A 7,869-nucleotide genomic window follows, 5' to 3' on the forward strand; every position below is an offset into this window, starting at 1 on the left:
AGATGTGGTATATATACACAATGGAATACTATGCAGCCATCAAAAGAAATGAAATCTTGCCATTTGCGACGACGTGGATGGAACTAGAGCGTATCATGCTTAGTGAAATAAGTCAATCGGAGAAAGACAACTATCATATGATCTCCCTGATATGAGGACATGGAGAAGCAACATGGGGGGGTAGGGGGATAGGAGAAGAATAAATGAAACAAGATGGGATTGGGAGGGAGACAAACCATAAATGACTCTTAATCTCACAAAACAAACTGGGGGTTGCTGGGGGGAGGTGGGATTGGGAGAGGGGGAGCGGGCTATGGACATTGGGGAGGGGAGGCGAACCATAAGAGACTATGGACTCTGAAAAACAACCTGAGGGTTTTGAAGGGTCAGGGGTGGGAGGTTGGGGGAACAGGTGGTGGGTGATGGGGAGGGCACGTTTTGCATGGAGCACTGGATGTTGTGCAAAAAGAATGAATACTGTTACGCTGAAAAAATTAATAAAAAGGGAAAAAAAAAAAAGCTTCTGCACAGCGAAGGAAGCAGTTGACAAAACAAAAAGCAAAAATGAACTATTGGGACTATCAAGATAAAAAGCTTCTGCACAGCGAAGGAAGCAGTTGACAAAACTAAAAGGCAGCCTACAACTGAGAGAAGATATTTGCAAACATCTTATCAGATAAAAGGCTAGTATCCAAAATTTATAAAGAGCTTATCAAGCTCAACACCCAAAAAAACCCCAAAAAAATCCAGGCAAGAAATGAGCAGAACACATGAACAGGTATTTCTCCAAGGAAAACATACAAATGACCAACAGATGAAAAATCTGTTGATGAAAAAATGCTCCACATCACTTGTCATCCAGGAAATAAAAATCAAAACCATAATGAGATACCACCTCACACTGGTGTATCTCACTAGAATGACTGAAAATAACAACTTAGGAAACAACAGATGTTAGCAAGGATGTAGAGAAAGAGGAACTCTTACACTGTTGGTGGGAATGCAAACTGGTGCAGCCACTCTGGAAAAGAGTATGGAGGTTCCTCAAAATTTTAAAATAGAGTTACCCTATGACCCAGCAAGTGTACTACTGTGTATTTATCAAAAGGATAGAAACAGTGATTCAAAGGAGCACCTATACCCTAATGTTTATAGCATCAATGTCCACAATAGCCACACTATGGAAAGAGCTCAGATCCATTGACAGATGAATGGATAAAGAAGAACTGGTATGTGTGTGTGTGTGTGTGTGTGTGTGTGTACAGCCATTAAAAAGAATGAAATCTTGCCATTTGCCATGACATGGATGGAACTAGAGGGTATTATGCTAAGCAATATAAGTCAGTCAGAGAAAGACAAATACTGTATGATTTCACTCATATGTTGAATATAAGAAACAAAACAGATGAATATAGGGAGAGGGAAGGAAAAATAAAATAAGATGAAAATAGAGAGGGAAGCAAACCATAGGAGACAATGAACTCTAGGAAATAAACAGGGTTCCTGGAGGGGAAGTGGGTGGGGGGAAGGGATTATTGGGTAACGGCATTAAGGAGGACACTTGACACTGGATATTATATGCAACTGAGGGATCACTAAATTCTACCCCTCAAACTAATAATAGAGTATACATTAACTAAATTGACTTTAAGTAAATAATTTTTAAAAACCAACTGTATATAGGGGAATATTAGAAAGTGACCGTGCCTGCCAAAAAAGCTCAGAAAAGAAATGAGAGTTTCATCTCATGATGACCTTGGCCACAGAGAAAACCTACAAGAACCACAAAACCAAAACAGCAATAAAACCCAACAAATCCTGGGGAAAGGGGAGAATCTGATTTCCAGAGTTACCACACTGTTGGATTCAAGTGTCCAGTGTTGAATCATAAGGCACACAAAGAAGTAGGAACTAGGGCCCATTCAGACAAAAAAATAAGTCAACAGAAAAAAATTAATCAAACAGTGGTGGGGAACCTTGATGGTGAAGCTTCCAATTATTGATCTCAGCTCAGGTCTTGATCTTAGGATCTTGAGTTAAAGCCCCCCACCCCTGCCCTGGGCTCTAAGCTGGGCATGTATTCTTCTTTAAAAAAAAACAAACAGTGGCAGGTATATTGGGCCTGGTGGAAGGTATACTAGACAAAGCTATCTTAAAGATGCACAAAAAACCAAAGGAAGATGTCAATAAAGTCAAGAAAATCTTGTGTGAACAAAATGAAATATCAAAAAGATAGAAAACCTAGATAGAAACTGAAAAGAAATCCTGGAGCTGAAAAATATAATAACTGAAATGAAATATTCTCTAGAAGGAATCAGACAGATTGAGCAAGCAGAAGAAAAAACTAGTGAACTTGAATATAAGACAATGGAAATTACTGTCTGAGGAATTGAAAGAAAAAGCCATCAAAGTAGTATGAACAGAACCTGAGGGATGCACGGGACTCCACCAAGTGGACCAACATACATAATGTGGGAGTCCCTGGTAGAGGTCAGAGAGAAGGGCACAGAGAGAATATTTGAAGAGATAATGAAAGTGTCTCACGCGTGATGTAATACATGAATATAAACATCCAAGAAGCTCTGTGATCTTTAAGTAAGATGAGCTCAAATAGATAGACACTGAGACACTTTAAAATAAAACTTTCAAAAGACAATGAGAGAATCTGGAAAGCAGCAAGAAAAGAGAGAATTATCATATACAAGGGAGCCTCAAAAAGATTTTCAGCAGATTTCTCATTAGAAACTTTGGAGGCCAGAAAGCAGGGGTTTGATATATTCAAGGTACTAAAAGAAAAAAAAAACTGTTAATTAAGAATTCTATATCTGGTAAAATTGTCTTTCAAAGTGAAGGGGAAATTAAGACATTCCTAGATAAACAGAAGTTGAGGATATATGTGACCACTAGTCTTGCCCTGCAAGAAATGTTCAAGTGAATCCCGCAAGGTATAATGAAAACTGTAACCTGAAGCCATATGAAGAAATAAAGATCTCAATAAAGGTAAATACATGGGTAATTATAAAAACTAGTATTATTGTAACAATGGTTTGTAATTCTACTTTTTGTTTTGCACAGAATCTTTAAAAACGAATACATTTTTTAAAAAACAGCTAAAAGTCTACAAGTTAGTATTATTGTAATTTTGGTTTGTAATTCCAAATTTTGTTTTTAGACAATTTAAGACACTAATGCATTTAAAGAATTATTAGCTTATATTTGGGGACACACATGTATAAAGTTATTTGGTGACATCAACAACCAAAAGGGGTGAAGGCAGAGCTGTAGAGGAGCAGAGCTTTTCTATGTAATTACTGAAGTTAAGCTGGTATAGATTCAAATGAGGGTGTTATAACTTTAGGATGTTAAATGTAATCCCCATGGCAACCAGAGAGAAAAATAGCTACAGAATATATACAAAAGGAAATGAGAAAAGAATTTAAACACTTCACAACGAAAAAATCAAACATGAAAGAATAGTAATGCAGGACATAAGGGACAAAGCTATAAGGCAAATAGCAAACTATTATATCAAATAGAAAAATGACAGAGGTAAGTCCCTCCTTAGTAATTACTTGAAATGTAGAGCAATTAAACTCTCCAGTCAAAAGACAGAGGTTGGCAGAATATATAAAGACCACATGATCTATATTCTGTCTACAATAGACACACTTTATTTTGTGTGTAGGGTGGGGGTTCTGAAATTGGTTTCCTCTTTATTGTCATTTTGCAATGGACCGTGAACATCTTTTCCATGCACCTGGTGGACGTTCCTCACTGAAGGACAGAGAACACTGTAGTTGGACCAAAGGCTGGTGGTAACAAGAGTGACATTGACAGCAAAGTGTCAGCTTAATATCAAAACACTTAGCCTGTGGTAACTAACATAAACTAATATAAATAAGTTAAATTTAAAAAAAAAAACCACAAAACATTTAGCCTGGAAATGCCTGCCAAGGAAAGCATGGTTAGAACTACTCTCATCAGAGAAATTAGAATTGAAGGCCAAAGGCAATAAAGATATGGGTCCCTTTGCTCCTTACCTTTGTCCTTCACTCTCCTGACATCCTTGGGGTGAATAGGTCTTGTACATCTCTTTGTATCCAATGAAAACAATGCATTCCCTGTTTTTTTCCTTACCTTTTTCTGAGCCCTTGACGTACCTCCACATTCTCTCATGATCTCCTCACTGCCCAATTGCCTTTTCTGTAAGTCCTTCTGATGGTCCTTGGGGGAATCATACATCCTCCCATTTTTCCTTTTGCTTTTCTGGGCACATCATCTTCAAGTAGGTGCTTTTTGGCAGCCCATGGCTCAGTCATAGCCTTTGCCAGGAATTTTGGCTTGCCTTCACTATGTGGTTTTTCTCTCATTTTCAGACTTGCCCTGCTTTTCTTGCTTTCTCTCACCTTCTGGTTGTCTTTCATCATCTGGATATCCCTCATTCTGGAGCTTTCCCTCATGCCCTGGTTTCCCTTCCACTTCCAACTTCTCTTCTCATCTGGTTTTCCTTCATCTTCAGACTCGGCTTCATCTGTTGGCTTTCCCTCGATTTCCACCAGTCCTTCATTTACATTGCAGAGTTCTTTCATTTGATATTTCCCCTTTCTTCCTGTCTTGCAGGGATTCTGGACAGGCTCTTCCTCCTTTTCTAGCCTTGCAGAGTGCTGGGGACAGACACACAAACCTGCAGGCCCAGGGCAAGCCTATGCCTCCTCGGGCTCATCAAAGCTTCCGTGCCCACCACCAGGCAGCTCAGGCAGCTGGTTCCATGCAGGCAACAGGAGTGGTCAGTGCAGGGACAGGATCGCAGGGCAGATGAGAGGGCTACAACAGACTCACTTTAGCCTCAAAGACACAAATAGATTAATAATGGAAGTATGAAAAAAGACTTCATGTAAATAGTACCCAAAAGAAAGCAAGGGGGGCTCTGCAAATATTGGGCAAATTAGATGTTAAATTAAAAAATCTACAAGAGACAAAAAAAGACATTATACATTAATAAAATATTTAGTAGAGCAAGCACCCAGCATCTAACCATCGAAATACGTGAATCAAAAATAGATTGGAACTGAAGGCAGAAATACACAGTTCTAAAACAATGACTGGAGACCTCAACATCCTATTCTCCATATGGATAGAACAACCAGACAGGAGATAGAGAAGGAAATAGAGGACTTAATATAATAAACCAACCAGATTAAACAGATAAATACAGAAAACTCTGCCCAACAATAACATGTAATTCTTCTCAAGTGCATGTGAGACATGCCAGCATAGATCATGTGTTAGACCACAAGTTAAGTTTCAGTAGATTAAAATATGTAAATGTCTGACAGAGTATCCTTTCTAACCACAATGGGATAAGGTTGAAAAATCAGTAACAGACATGGGGCATCTGGGTGGCTCAGTCAGTTAAGCATTTGACTCTTGATTTCAACTCAGGTCATGGGTCATGAGATCAAGTCCTACACTGAGCTCTGTCCTCAGTGGGGAGTCTGCTTGAGATTCTCTCTCCCTCTGCCCTTCCCCCCACTCACACATGCATGCTCTCTCTCTCTCTCAAATAAATGAATAAATAGATCTTTAAAAAATCAGTAACAGACATAAAATTTGAAGAATCAGAAACTTGTGAAAATTAAACAATACACAATTAAACAAAGAATAAATCACAAGAGAAACTGCAAAATTCCTAGAGATGAATAATAGTGAAAGCACAGCATACCAAGATTTTTGGGACTCAGCAAAAGCAGTGCTAAGTGGGAAATTTTTAGCTATAAACACATTTGAAACAGGGGTGCTTGGGTGGCACTGTCATTTAGAGCTCCAACAATTTATTTCAGGACAGATCATGATCTCAGGGTCATGGGATCAAGCCTGGCGTGGGGTTCTGTGCTTAGCAGGGAATCTGCTTGAGAGTTTCTCCTTCTCCATCTCTCTCTGCCCCTCCCCCCTGCTCATGTGCATGCTCTCTCGCTCTCTCTTTCCCTCAAATAAATAAATAAATCTTTAAAAAAGACAAAACAGGAAAGATCTCATTGCGCCTGGGTGACTCAGTCAGTTGAGCATCTCACTCTTGGTTTTTGCTCAGGTCATGATCTTGGGGTAATGGAATTGAGCCCCTTGGAGTCTGCTTGAGATTCTTTCCCTCTTCCTCTTCTTCCCCTCTGTCCTGACTTCTGCTCAGGCATGGACTCTCTCTGAAATAAATAAAATATTTAAAAACAGGAAAATCTCAAATCAACAACTTAATGTTATAATTAACAATCTAAATCCAAAGCTAGCAGAAGGAAGAGAATAATAAAAATTAGAGCAGAGATAGAAAAACAATAAGGAAAATTAATGAAACTAAAAGTTCTTTGAAATTTACAAACCTTTAGATAGATGGACTACTAAAAAAAGAAGATTCAAATAACTAAAATTAGAAGTGAAAATACGAACATTATTACTAACTCAACAGAAATAAGAAAGATTATAGGGAATGCTATGAACAACCATATGCCAACAAATGGGATAACCTAGGTGAAATGGACAAATTTCTGGAAATACAAAACCTACAAAGACAAATCACAAAGAAATAGAAAATCTGAATAGAGTTATAACTAGTAAGAAGATTGAATCAGTAATCAAAATCTTCCAACAAAGAAAAGGCCTGGACCCTATGGTGTCATTGATGAATTCTCTCAAACATTTAAAGGAGAATTAACACCAATATTTCTCAAACTTTTCAAAAATATGAAAGTGGAAAAATACTTCCTAAACACATTCTAAAAAAGCCATCATTAACCTGATAATGAAGCCAGACAAAGACACTATAAGACATGAAAACTACAGACCAATATCCCTTATGAACTTAAGGGATGCAAAAGTTGATGCAAAAATCCTTAACAAATGCTATCTATCAAATTCAACACCACATTAAAAGGATTATATACCATGACCAAGTGGGATTTTTCCTGGAATGAAAGGACAGTTCAACATAAAAAAATCAGTTAATGTAATACATCACATTAACAGAATGAAGTATAAAATCTCAATTGATGCAATAAAAGCATTTGACAAAATTCAACACCCATTTATGATAAAAACACTCAACAAACTTGGAATAGAGGGTAACTACCTAAACATAATAAAGGCCAGATGCAAAAGCCCACAGTGAATATCAAATTCAATGGCGAAAGACTGTGAAAGACTGAAAGCTTTTGCTGTAAAATCAGGAACAAACCAAGGATGTCCACTCTTGCCATTTCTAGTCAACATAGTACCAGCCAGAGCAACCGGACAAGAAAAAGAAATGCAAGATCCTCACATCAGAAAGGAAGAGGTAAAGTTATCTGTTTGCAGATGACATTATCTTATATGTAGAAAACACCAAAGATTCCACAAAGAAATTTTCAGAACTCGTAAATGAATTCAGCAAAGTTGCAGGATACAAAGTCAACACATAAAAAGCATGGGTTTTGTTTGTTTGTTTTGTTTTTATGCAGTAACAATGAACAGTCTGAAAAGGAAATTAAGAAAATGCCTTTTATACTAACACCAAGGGGCACCTCGGTGGCTCAGTTGGCTGGGCGTCTGACTCTTGATTTAGGCTCAGGTCATGATCTAAATGTCATAGGATCATGGCCTGCATCAAGGTCCCTGCTCAACAGGGAGTATGCTTGAGATTGTCTCCTGCTCACTCATTCTCCCTAAAATAAATAAATAAAATCTTAAAAAAACCAACAGCACCAAAAAGAACAAAGTATTTATGAATAGATTCATCCAACAAGAGACTTGTACACTGAGCACTACAAAACACTGAAATTAAAGAAGGCACAAACAAATGGAAAGAAACCCTTTGTTTATGGATTGGTAAACTTAATGTTGTTA

General features: G+C 37.8%; 1 pseudogene; it reads right to left on the reverse strand.

The window, feature by feature from the left end:
* Window positions 1–4,049: 4,049 nt before the first annotated feature.
* Window positions 4,050–4,715, reverse strand: LOC123953874 (annotated as a pseudogene).
* Between the last annotated feature and the right edge of the window lie 3,154 nt (window positions 4,716–7,869).

Source organism: Meles meles, chromosome 12 (assembly GCF_922984935.1).
Source record: "Meles meles chromosome 12, mMelMel3.1 paternal haplotype, whole genome shotgun sequence".
Taxonomy (NCBI): Eukaryota; Metazoa; Chordata; class Mammalia; order Carnivora; family Mustelidae; genus Meles; species Meles meles.